General features: G+C 38.8%; 1 non-coding gene across 1 annotated transcript; it reads left to right on the plus strand.

Moving 5' to 3' along the window:
- The first annotated feature begins 10,351 nt into the window (after positions 1-10,351).
- Positions 10,352-10,458, plus strand: LOC148861085 (small nucleolar RNA R71). Its single transcript, XR_016095346.1, has one exon. It is a non-coding gene; the product is annotated as a small nucleolar RNA R71 (small nucleolar RNA).
- The last annotated feature ends 3,586 nt before the right edge of the window (positions 10,459-14,044 follow it).

Raw genomic sequence — 14,044 nt, forward strand, 5'->3', positions numbered from 1 at the left:
GAGATTCATATGATGAGCTCTCTAAAGGCCTTCCATCATTAGCAGAAAGATGGGTCCTTTAGTAATGAGGAAAGGCACCAGAAAATGGACTATTTATTTGATGTTGGGCTTGTCCGAGTGTTTCATAAGATGATAGGGGCGTCATAGACCAATGTGGGAGGGGCTTCACCAGAAAATGGGAACTCTCTCATGGTACCTTGGAATTCACGAATGTGATGGGTGAGCACTCACTAGATAGAAAGGTTTACCTAAAAATGGCTCTGAACCTTGTCTAACAGAGGCCAAAGGGAAAACTCATATGATGAGTGGATATGATCCTTCACAGAAAGGTGGTCGGGTTTTGTAGCTGAAATAGTTGGCTCCATGCACCCTATGTGGTTTCCCACATTTCCAGAGACAAGTCACTATCTCCGTCACTGAGATGGGAGGGAAATCTTAGAGATGAACAAATGGGAATGGAACATAGATTAAAAGCCATATCTTTGTAATGAACATTAATCAAATTTGGTTATGGACTAATATTTGTTGTTTTACCAGAAAATGGCAAATGGACAATTTGAAAAGCTTCTTGATGATAACAAGCTTAAGGGCCCAAACTATGCCGGTTGGTACTGTAACCTCATGCTAGTCTTAACATCTGAAAAATTGAATAAAGTAGTCAAAAATCCTGCCCCAAAGCATCTGAGTGATGGGGCTTCTGAGGCCAGAAGGAGGGAATTCCAAGATTGGGAGGATAAAAACTCCTTAGCCCATTGCTATGTCATTGCCTCTCTAGACAATCCAATACAGAGGCAATTTGATTAGATCGAACTAGCCAAGGACATATTGGATAGTTTGAAGACAATGTACGAAGAGCACAATTGCTCTACTTGGCAGAAGGCCTTGAAATAGATCATGACCGCTCAAATGTCCAAGGGGCAATAGGTTCACGACCATTGTCTTTGAATGATGGGTTACATCAACGAACTTGAAGCCTTTGGATTCGAGCTAGATCTTGCCACGCAAGTGGATACCATCCTTAACTCTTTGCCTCCTTCCTTCAACCCGTTCATAATGAATTACAATATGAACAAGTTGAATGTCAACGTCCAAGAACTCAGCAACATGTTGTAGAGGACCGAGGATTTAATTAGGAAGGATGTGTTAGACAGTTTTGTATTCCCTTAGCTTCAATCAAAATGATGTACTTTATGAGTTTATTGTAAATGAATAAAAGTGCATATTTGATTCATGTTCCCTTGGTTGTGTAATACCCTTAAACTGGACACTTAATGAGACTCGTGTTAGTTTAGATTGTTCACAGCCAGTGGGTCAATCTGGGGAGATCTATCCTGACAAGACTGACATAGTGGCACCACCAAGTCGGTTAGGGTGGCTTTTCTCAGCTACCGCGGTGAGACCCTAGGCACATACAGCGTAGGATTAATTGAATCTTTGAACTGGAGCAGATTTCGTCCAGGACCTTGGATATTGATGGGCAAAACTAGAAAGTTACACCCGACCCCTAGACTCGATTATGATACTACACTAAGTGTCGGATTGGGCTGTCTTTGATGTACCAATCAGTGATATCCTTAGCGAGGGTCAAAACCTGGGTATGTTGGGATAGTCTGAGAATTCATCTGAGTGGGTAATCATAGTGACAGGATCTGCCCGTTTGTCGGACAAAGGTAATGATCGGGGGTGCACTCTCACTGATGGAAACCAAGACTGCCAGCAGCCGATTTCAATCGTTGAGATTTGTTTTGCAAAATATATTTTATATGAGATATAAAAGTATATATATTATGGTTTTGAAATGATTTGCAAAAGGTTTTAATTCCCGAGATCCATATAAGCAGAGAGTGCAACACTATTCCGTGCAGCCGAGGGAGAGGTCCTCTATTGTCCGGCAGTGTATGATCATTATGGGCTGAGAGGTTAAGTGTAAAACCATAATACCTGATGGGCTAATCTTGCATCTATCCACAGTCCCTGGGTGTTACAAGGTGGCTTGGCCCAGGGACCACTTAGGGTAAGTGTTGGGCCCAAAGAGCCCATCTGGTGGGTTTCAGGGGGTGCACTGTCCATAACAGTGTATTCGGCCAGGCCTTGTAACAAAGGCTAGGCCGAACCCATGTGGCTGATGTGTAGATCAATGTTTCGGTCCCATGCCATACAAGGAAGCCCAACTTGGCAGCAGTTTGGAAGGCTAAATGAATACATAAACTTAAATGGGCCTTAAACCCATTTCGAACTGGGCTAATTTGATTAGTCACTTAAGGGGTGAATTCTGAGATGGATCAACTGATAGGATTAGGCCCACACCTTATCACTTAAAGGGACTTCTAATCCAAATATGATTTGGGTTAGCAACTCCTAATGGGATTAGGAGCTGATCCCTTTATGTCTATAAAAGGAAGAGGGGGCGGCAGCCTTTAGACATCACAAGCAAGCAATACACATTCTTGTCTTTAGAGCTGAAATCACAAGAAGAGAGAATCTGCACCCTGGAAATACTTTCTTGCCACCTCCTTCCTGCAGCTGCCGCCTACAGCAGTTTGATCTCCAGTTCATGGGAGATATCATGATTGGATCTTGATACCAATCTTTTGGAGAAAAGATTGGTAGGAGTTGTATTCACAAGCCGTCTAGGTGATTCTTGAGAAGGGTCAAGTTCTTTTGGAAGAACACTGTTGATTCTACTCCACCCTGCACTGCGCTATCTTCTCTGTATCAGGTATTATCTTTTCCTACTCCTTTTGGTTCAGATCTGGTTCAATTTACGGTTCAAAAATGATCCTTGAAAATATGATTTTCTAAATAGGGAATTCGATTCCCAATTGAAGGGAGAGAAAAATTTTTGAAATGCGCCCCCTTATTCCACAATCTTTGGGCGTCCATGTCATGGATTTCCTATCCCTTCAGGATGAGACTGTGGCTATACTTGCTGAAGCTAGCAAATCGGGCAAGAAAAAGAGGAAAGTAAAGAAGCCTCATGATGTGTGGCTCATTGTGACACTAGTAAGTGCATTAGCCATTCCAGTAATAAAGTTTTGAGTGAAGTATCATTCCCATGAGGATTTAGGAAACAAGTATCAATACTAAAATGAGTACTCCTTATCTGATTAACAAATAAATCAAAACTTTAATGAAACCTAAAAATCCTAAATTAAAATATATCTAAATCATTGGTCCAATTGCCTTCAAATCAGGTTAGAAGAGTAAGTAGTAAATTTCAATCTCAGAATTCAGCAATCTATCAATTTGGATCATTCGAATAAATCATAATTGAGCCTTGATTTGGTGAAACCCCAAGCTCATGAATAGCCTCTCTCAAGCACATGTTCATCCTATGCATGAGTGACAATTCTTCTATCTCTAACAAGAATCTAATCCCCATGCATGCATTTCTTCAAACATTTCTAAGGCATCAATTCAAAACTGAATTGATCACCAACTGAATTGTGCAAGTTATCTCTAATCTTGCATCCAATTCAGTTCTTGAATAGTAGATCTGGATTCCTAGAGTCTCTCTCAAGCACTCTAGGAATTCCAAGCTTTAGATCCATTCGGCCAATCTGAAAATTGCATATCTGAATTCTCTTTCAAGCAATTCAGATCTTGCAATCTTAGATCTGAGTTTTGAAGGTTAGTTGGCCAAATTAATCTACAAAAACACCCTTATTCAAGAAACTCCAAATACAATTCATGACCATTCGAATGAATAAAAAAGAATTAGATTGCTGAACTGAAATTTTATAAGCTGAAATACATCAAGGAAGAATGGAAGGAGGAGAAAGAAGAAAGAAAATATAGCAAAGAAATAGAATTCAAATTAAAGGAGAATGAAATTACAATTGAGTTATTACAAATGATCTTTGAATCACAAACCCCCAATTTCGAACTCACCTTCTCTTCTAGCTTGCTTGTCTTGAACTTCCTTCAGCCCTTCTTCTTCTTCTTCCTTGCGCCTAACCTTCTTCTCTTCTCTGCTCTCAAGGTGGCCGAACCTCTAAGAGTGGGAGAGCCTTCCTCTCAAGCAATTGAACACCTCTCCCCCCTCCTAGAGGCCTCCTTATATAGTTTTTCAAGGGGGCTCTTGTCCCTTCTTGAAGCCTCTAGAATGGGGTGTATTACACCCCTTTCTTGAGCTTTCCAGAGCTCTCTTGAAAGCATCCTAAGGGCTGCTATTTGGGCTGCACTTAGGCTCTCTCTTAGCACATGATAGTTATACATTGAGCTGCTCTTTTGGGCTGAGAATGGGCCTTCCTTGCTGGGCCGAATTCTACTCTTAGCTAGGCTTTCTTTTCTTGGGTTTTCTCAAGGAATCCACTTGCTCTTCTTGGGCCGAAGTGCTCTCTCTTGCTTCCACAACCGGGCTGGGCTGGATTTGGTCTTTTTGAACATTCTTTTCTTGCCTTTTTTTTCATTTTCTTGGATTAATTACCCCTGAAACTTATTCTTAGCATTAAGCTAAATTAAGGCAAAAATTAATAATATCGGCATAAAAATCCATGCTAAAGTCCTCAAAAATTATAGATAAATTGTAGGTTCATCAAATACCCCCACACTTAAGGTTTCGCTTGTCCTCAAGCAAAGACATCAGCCATAAACTGAACATTCCCCCCCTTTTGTTCTTACCATTTATCTAGTGAACTTTTTAAGATAGAAATGCATTGAGTCGTTGGGGAACTTTTGTAAGTGCTCAACTCTTATTCTTGTAAATTACCATTTATCATAAGTATAAGATCCAAGGAAAGGAGAATATGAATTTCATCATAGTCTAGCCTTCACTCCTAATTCATATATAAATCAACTCCTTAATTATCAAGGTTAATAATCAAATTTCACTACGTTTCACATCTGTAACTAAATCTCAATGAGAGTTCAACTTTAGAGTGCCCCTTTGAACCTCAGTTATCACCACAATTACTTATTTCTAAGGGTGAGTGCATCTTATGCTCCATCTCACCCTTTTCTTCTTCTTTTTTCTGGTGTGAGTGCATTTTATGCTCCATCTCACACACTTTTCTCTCTTTTTTTCATTTTTTTTTGTGTGAGTGCATCTTATGCTCCATCTCACACTGGTCACTTACTTGAGGTAGGTAAATAGGACTCATGTTCTGAGCTGCTAGTTTTACTCTTCAGCTCAAAATAGCAGAGTCAAATTGGGCTTTTGTCCTTCTTTGCAATTATTGAACCTCAAGAATCAGCACTTCAGATGTGCACTAGCTCTCTTGATCATTAACCATGAAATCAAGGGCTTCCATACACATGAAGATAGTTAGGGCTAGTCATGCTGAAAGGCATATTCAGCTCCCCTTTTCTCATGCATATATCAAATTGAGTCATTCACAAGAATAAAAACTTAACAAGTACAACAGTCTCCCTCAATTTATTGAAATCTTTCTTAAAAATCATCAAATAGATAGTAATGAACTTGAGGAGTTCCAGTCTTTTTTTTGGTTATGTCATTGCCTGCATATGTGTGTTGGGGGTGAATGAGGTGCATGGTTTCAGCCCCCATACCCTAGCCTCGGGCTAACTCCCCCACACTTAAGATGAACATTGTCCTCAAAGTTTGTAGTGTTAGAGAATCACACTTGCTAGAGCAAACTGAAGAAAAGAAATGGATGAACTGAGTCCTTAAAGAATTGGAATTTTGAGAAAAATAACTTTATTTTACTAACTAATATTCTAAAAAGATAAATGACAAAAAGATGCCTTAATCTGTTCATGAGCAAGCATAAAAGTTTATTGGTTATCAAGATAAATAGTGGATGGAGGGGGTACAGTACCGCCCATTAAATATGGTTTCAAGCGCTGACCATTTACTTTAAACGTGCCCTGAACCAGGTGGATGAGTTCTATAGCCCCATGGGGAAAAACCTATGAAATGGTAAAGGGTCCAGACCACCTGGATCTCAGCTTACCTAGAAACAAGTGGAGACGGGAATTATATAACAATACATGTTGGCCTACATAAAAGTCCCATCTCGGCAAGTTCTTATCATGCCAATTTTTTATTCTTTCTTTATAAACTTTGGCATTCTCATAGGCGGCAAGTCTGAATTCATCCAATTCATTCAATTGCAACTGCCTTTTAGCCCCTGTGGCCTGAATGTCAAAAATTAAGAATTTAAGAGCCCAATATGCCTTGTGTTCTAATTCAACTGGTAAATGGCATGCTTTACCAAAGACCAATCTATAGGGGGACATGCCAATGGGTGTCTTAAATGCAGTTCTGTATGCCCATAATGCATCATCTAATTTGATGGACCAATCTTTTCTAGCAGATGCTATGGTCTTTTCTAGGATTCTTTTGAGTTCCCTATTAGCCAACTCTACTTGGCCACTAGTTTGAGGATGATAAGGGGTAGCTAATTTATGTGTAATTCCATATTTCTGCATTAACCTTTCAAATTGGCTATTGCAGAAGTGAGTTCCCCTATCACTAATTATAGCTCGCAGAGTGCCAAATCGGGAGAATAGCTTCTTTAGGAAGTGTACCACCCTTCTTGAGTCATTTTTGGGTAAAGCCATGGCTTCTACCCATTTGGATACATAGTCAACTGCAACGAGGTTGTACTTATTCCCAAAAGAATTCGGGAAAGGTCCCATGAAATCTATACCCCAAACATCAAAGATTTCACATATCAAAATATCGGAAAGGGGCATTTCATTCCGTCGGGAAATGTTTCCCGGTCTTTGGCATTTGTCACATGTGGACACATACTTATGGGCATCTTTGAAAAGTGTGGGCCAATAAAAACCTGATTGCAAAACCTTGGCTGCAGTGCGACTATCTCCAAAATGACTTCCTGCTTCTTTATCATGGCAAAATTGGAGTACCGACTCCATCTCCTCCTCAGGGACACATCTCCTTATGATCTGATCTGCACACAATTTATACAAAAAGGGTTCCTCCCACAGATAGTATTTTAATCAGAAAGGAATTTCTTTTTCTGTTGATATGAAAGGTTAGGAGGAAGGACTTGTGCAGCTAGATAATTAGCAAAATCAGCATACCAAGGATATGAGAATTTCTGTATTGAGTACAGCTGCTCATCTGGAAATTCTTCTTGAATGTTGTTGGTTATCTCCTCTTTTGAGCTTACCTTGTCCAATCAGGAGAGATGGTCAGCAGCCAGGTTTGCAGCACCTTCATGTCTCTAATCTCAATGTCAAACTCTTGCAATAAAAGGATCTACCTGATCAGTCTTGGTTTTGAGTTTTGCTTGGTAAGCAAGTGCCTTAATGCCGAGTGATCTGTGTAAACAACAACCTTGGATAATACCAGATATGAACGAAACTTGTCAAGTACAAATATTATTGCTAGCAGCTCCTTTTCTGTGGTGGTGTAATTGAGTTGGGGTCCAGTCAAGGTTCTGCTAGCATAGTAAATTGGCTGAAAATGTTTGTTCATTCTTTGTCCTAAAATAGCTTCTATAGCAGAATCACTCGCATCACACATTAATTCAAATGGGAGGGTCCAATCTGGTGCTACCATGATAGGTGCATGGATCAATTTGTCTTTCAAGATATTGAAAGCATGAAGGCATTCAGTTGAAAATTCAAAAGTCACTTCTTTTTGAAGCAAGGTAGATAATGGCTTGGCAATTTTTGAGAAATCCTTAATAAACCTCCTATACAATCTCACATGTCCTAAGAAACTTCTCAAAGAATGAACAGATGTTGGGGGTGGCAGTTTTTCAATTGCCTCCACCTTGGCCTTGTCGACTTCTATACCTCTTTGAGAGATCTTGTGTCCAAGCACTATGCCTTCTTGCACCATAAAATGACATTTCTCTCAATTCAACACAACATGTGTTTCTTTGCATCTAGTAAGCACCTGTTCCAAATTATTCAAACATGCATCAAACGAAGAGCCAAAAACTAAAAAATCATCCATAAAAATCTCAATAAATTTTTCAACCATATCAGAAAATATAGACATCATACATCGCTGAAAGGTAGCTGGGGCATTGCATAACCCAAAGGGCATCCTTCGGTATGCAAAGGTTCCATATGGGCAAGTAAAAGTGGTCTTTTCTTGATCTTCTAGTACAATTGGTATCTGGTTATACCCTAAATATCCATCCAAGAAACTATAATACTCATGCCCGGCTAGCCTCTCCAACATTTGGTCCATAAATGGGAGAGGGAAATGGTCCTTCCGGGTGGCTTCATTTAATTTTCTATAGTCAATACACACACGCCATCCGGTGACGGTTCTAGTAGGGATGAGTTCATTTTTCTCATTTGGAACAACAGTCATACCCCCTTTCTTAGGCACAACTTGCACAGGGCTTACCCAAGAACTATCAAAAATAGGATAAATGATCCCAGCACCTAAATACTTAATTATTTCAGCCTTTACCACTTCTTTCATGTTGGGGTTCAGGCACCTTTGGGGCTGAATGGAAGGCTTGCTGTCCTCTTCCATCAAAATTCTGTGAGTGCAGATTGATGGATTAATGCCTTTGATATCTTCTACCTTCCAAGCTATAGCATTTTTGTGTTTCCACAACACTCTTAATAATTTTTCTCTTTGTAAGGGATTTAGTGCTGCAGAAGTTATCACGGGGAGATCTGATGGTTCCTCAAGGAAAGCATACTCTAAATGGGATGGTAATTGCTTCAGTTCAAGGGTGGGGGGTTCTTGGGGTGATGGCTTACCTGATGGTCCAGGAAATTTTCCTAAGTTCTCTAATTTAAGAAACCCCTTTCCCTTGAATTGAGGCTTATCATTCAGGTATGCTATCATGAGGTTTATTTCTTCATTTTCTCCTTCCAAGTTCCCCCTGCTAGAGGCAGAGGTTGAGAGGATCAGTTATTCTACTTACCTGGAAGCATTCATCAATTGTCAATTCAATGGCATCAATCATAAAACAAGAATCATCACTAGAGGGTGCATGTTTCATAGCATCAGACATTTTAAAAATTATCTCCTCATCTTGTATCCTAAGGCTGAGTTGTCCTTGTTGGACATCAATCATTGCTTTCCCGGTAGCCAGGAAAGGTCTCCCTAGGATAAGCGGGACCTCCACATCTTCTTGCATGTCTAACACAATAAAATCAACTGGGAAAATGAATTTGTCAACTTTAACTAACACATCTTCTTTGATACCCCTAGGATGTCTAATGGATCTATCAGCCATTTGTAATGCTACTCTAGTGGGTTGGGGTTCATTCAACCCCAATTTCTTGAAGATAGAATATGGCATTAAATTGATGCTAGCTCCCAGGTCACATAAAGCTTTTTCAATTTTTAAACTTCCAATGGTACAAGGAATAGTGAAACTCCCTGGATCTTTGAGTTTCTGAGGCAGCTTGTTCAGAAGGATAGCAGAACATTCCTCATTTAAAGCAATTGTAGCCACATCTCCCAGTTTCCTTTTGTTTGCCAATAATTCCTTTAAAAACCTTGCATAGTGTGGCATCTGGGCTAAAGCATCAGCAAAAGGAATATTAATATGTAAACTTTTAAATATTTCAAGAAACTTACCAAATATTTCAAGAAACTTACCAAATATTTCAAGAAGCTTGTTGTGCTTTTGGTTGTTCCGTCTTCTGTTGTCCGGTCCCAAGGCTTGTTTCTGCCTTGGGTTCAGCCCAATTCTTCTTTTCTACCTCGGGCAACTCTTTTCCATTCCTTAAGGTAATAGCTTGCACCTGCTCTCGTGGATTCACTTCAGTGTTGCTTGGAAGAGTTCCCGACAGTCTGGAAGAGATTAATTATGCCAATTGCCCCACTTGGTTTTTCAGGTTTTTGATTGAGGCTTCCTGGTTCTGGAACCTGGTTTCTCCACCTACTATAAATTTTGTCATCAATTCCTCCAAATTGGACTTTGGTTCAGGCTGATGATAAGTCTGGTGGAACGGCTTGGAAGTATGCTGATTTGGCCAGGACTGGTTTGAATGTCCCCTCCATCCTGGATGAAAAGTATGGTGACTCTGATAACCCTGCTATCTTGACGAATTGCTGACATAGTCAACTTGTTCAGTAGATGGCCTGAACTGATTGCCAACTTGGCAGTCAGTACTGATGTGGCCTCCCCCACACAATTCACAATTAAGAGGCTGCACATGCATGGCAGCTATCTGCATTTCATCTATTTTCTTACTGAGTGCTCCTATTTGTGCAGATAGTGTCGTATAAGTATCAACATTATGCAAGCCATGTTGCTTCCTAGTTTGAGTTCTTTCAGAATGCCATTGATAGTTGTTGGCTGCCATTTCCTCAATAAGTGCATGGGCAACCTCAGGAGTTTTATTATTTATGGACCCTCCGGCTGCAGCATCTAATATGGTCTTATTTGAGTCAGTAAGACCATTATAGAAAGTCTGCACTTGCAGCCAAATGGGAAGGCCATGGTGAGGAACTCTCCTTAACAGCTCCTTGTATCATTCCCATTACTCGTATAAAGATTCCCCCTCTTGCTAGAAAAAAGTAGTGATGTCATTCCTCATTTTAGCAGTTTCAGAAGGGGGAAAATATTTAGAGAGAAAACGGCTGGTCATTTCATCCCATGTAGCTATTGATCCTGTCGGTAATGAATTCAGCCATGCTTTGGCTTTATCCTTTAAAGAAAATGGGAATAACCTCAACCTAATGGCATCATCACTTACCCTATTGTGTTTGAAGGTGTCACAAATTTCTAAAAAGTTAGAAATGTGTGCATTGGGATCTTCATGGGCCAATCCACAGAATTGCACCATGTTTTGAATCATTTGTATGATGGCAGGTTTGATCTCAAAGTTGTTAGTAGCAATATTGGACCTGATAATGCTGGAGGCAGCTCCAATGAGAGTGGGTTTGGCATAGTCCATCATAGTCCTCTTCTCAGCCATTTCTTGAGCCTCTTGAGCTTTTTGAGCTTCTTGCTGGACTTGTTTGGCTGCTCTTAGTCGGACACAGAGAGTTCTTTCAATCTCTGGGTCATAGAGGATTTCCTCCAGCTCGACTCTGCTTGTCAGAAACTACGAAAGTCAAGGCAATAAACAAGCCAATATTCACAAAATAACTAACCTTATTACAAATGAAAATGTAAAGTGAAGTATTGGAATATACTAACCTACATCCTAAAATAAATAAATGCAGCTAACTAAAAGCAGATCAACATCTTATTCAATATACAGAATTCAGTAGCAATTTACAAACAGGTCTGAATTTAGTAATCTCTGAGTAGAACAACAGTTTACAAATTCCTTTTCTTTATATTGTTGAAATAGATCTGAACTGCTGAGAGCTGAAATCTCAATAGCTACTGAGAACAGTAATATACAGTTCTGAAATCAGATCTGAAATCTTAGCAACTACTGAGGACAGCCAAATGCGGATCAGCAGTGATTGTGTTCAGGTCTGATCTTCATATAAAAAGGCTATTCTGTGCTATTGAAGGTCAATACACAAAAATGAAATCAGTGTACAAAGGATTGTGAGATAGCAATTTCAGACATCAATTCTACACAAAATTGAGATTAGCTCTGAAATCTCAGAAGCCACTGAGAACAACCATAAATATAACAGCAGCTACTGGTAACAGTACAGTTGTGCTCAGGTCTGATTTCCATATTGGAAGGCTACTAAATATCAGATCTGAGCCCACTGTTTTGATGAGCTATGCATCAGCAAACACCAGCTAGAGTAGCCGTACTAAAACTGAGCAAATCAGCAGGATAACCCATTGATATCAGCAATGAAACATGCTGTATACAGATCTGCACAAAACCGAAATCAATCAGTAGTAAAAATATATGAAATCAGACCTGTATTTACCATGGTGTGGCTTCTGGGATCTGATTTTTTTTCTTTCTTTTGAGATGAAATAAAATACAAAGCAGTAATGCAACTATACTACTGAACAAAATCTCTTTTTTTTTTCGGTTTGCTCAGATATGATTTTTGATTTCAGTACTGAAATCTATTGTGTACAGATCTGAACTCCCCTAATTTTATGAGCTATATAGAACCAAAAACCAGCTAAACTAGCAGCACTAAAACAGTAATCAAAACCAAACAAATCAGCAATAGAAAAAAAAAATAGAGTAGTAATATCAATAATGAAGAATATTATATGCAGATTTGTACAGAACTTAAATCAGCTAACAGTTAAAGAAATCAGTAATGAAATTTTTGATAAACAAAACCAGCAATCAACTAAACTACCTAAACTAAAACAGGAACCAAAGATGAAGCAATTCAGCATTACGAAAGAAGACCAGCATCATCAGTAATGAAAGCTTCTGCATTCAAATCTGAATTCTAAGATGCAGAATTAAAAATCAGTTCTTTGCTATCCATATCAACTGCATTTCAGATTTGAATTTCACTCATTCTTTGCTATCCATTCACCCTTGAGGCAGGTTGGATGTATCAGCGGAATTCAGATCTGAACTAAGCAGATCTGTAACAATAGAATTCAGATCTGAACTCAAGTCTGAGTTTGGATCTGAATTCTCAATTGCCTTACCTTCAGTCATTACTACCAAATTGCTTTTGAGGAGTAGCAGAAGTGTCCTAGGGGAAATTGGGGTGGTAATGACACCCAATTCACCACAAATTTGCATCAGTTCAGATCTGTGTTAAGAGGAATTCAGATCTGAACTGTTGCAGGTCTGTTGTAGCAGAATTCAGATCTGAACTCAGATCAGAGTGCTGATCTGAATTCTCAATTGCCCCTCTTATTGTTCATATGATCTTTTTTTTTCTCCTTTTCACTTTATATTTTTTTTTCTTTTTGTAATGAAAAAAAAAAGAAAAGGCTGAAACACAAACTAACTAAGTCTTTTCAGCAAAGTGCTGCAGTTCTGAGTTCTACTGATCTGAGTGCCGAATGCAACTCAGATCTGCAAAACCTATGTTGTTATGAATTTTTCTTCTTTTTTTTTTCTTTTTGAATGTAACAACACAAAGATTGAAAGGAAATGAAATCTATCTTTATTAAAATGAAACTGAAACAAGGAAATGAAGTAATCTACTGAAGAAAGAAGAAACATAATTAAATCAGTACAACTGTTGCATTCAAGGCTAAAATGTAAAATGAAGCAATTAAAATCCTCTATGAATGCAATGATGAATGAGACCAGATTAAGAATGCCCAATGTTTCCTAATATTGCTTCCCTAAATCCCCGGCAACGGCGCCAAAAACTTGATGTGTGGCTCATTGTGACACTAGCAATTGCACTAGCTGTTCAAGTAATAAACTAGTGAGTGAAGTATCGTTCCCACGGGGATTTAGGAAACAAGTATCAATACTAAATTGGGTACTTCTTATCTGATTAACAAATAAATCAAAACATTAATGAAACCTAAAAATCCTAAATTAAAATATATCTAAATCATTGGTCCAATTGCCTTCAAATCAGGTTAGAAGAGTAAATGGTAAATTTCAATATCAGAATTCAGCTATCTATCAATTTGGATCATTCGAATAAATCATAACTGTGCCTTGGTTTGGTGAAACCCCAGGGTCATGAACAGCCTCTCTCAAGCACATGTTCATCCTATGCATGAGTGACAATTCATCTATCTCTTACAAGAATCTAATCCCCATGCATGCATTTCTTCAAACACTTCTAAGGCATCAATTCAAAACTGAATTGATCACCAACTGAATTGTGCAAGTTATCTCTAATCTTGCATCCAATTCAGTTTTTGAATAGTAGATCTGAATTCCTAGAGTCTCTCTCAAGCACTCTAGGAATTCCAAGCTTTAGATCCATTCGGCCAATCTGAAAATTGTAGATCTGAATTCTCTTTCAAGCAATTCAGATCTTGCAATCTCAGATCTGAGTTCAGATCTGAGTTTTGAAGGTTAGTTGGCCGGATTAATCTACAAAAACACCCTTATTCAAGAAACTCCAAGTACAATTCATGACCATTCGAATGAATAAAAAAGAATTAGATTGTTGAATCGAAATTTTACAAGCTGAAATACATCAAGGAAGAATGGAAGGAGGAAAAAGAAGAAATAAAATGTAACAAAGAAATAGAATTCAAATTAAAGGAGAATGAAACTACAATTGAGTTATTTCAAATGATCTTTGAATCACAAA

Source organism: Nelumbo lutea, chromosome 4, assembly GCF_056320005.1.
Source record: "Nelumbo lutea isolate HS-2025 chromosome 4, American lotus-T2T, whole genome shotgun sequence".
NCBI classification, from domain to species: Eukaryota; Viridiplantae; Streptophyta; class Magnoliopsida; order Proteales; family Nelumbonaceae; genus Nelumbo; species Nelumbo lutea.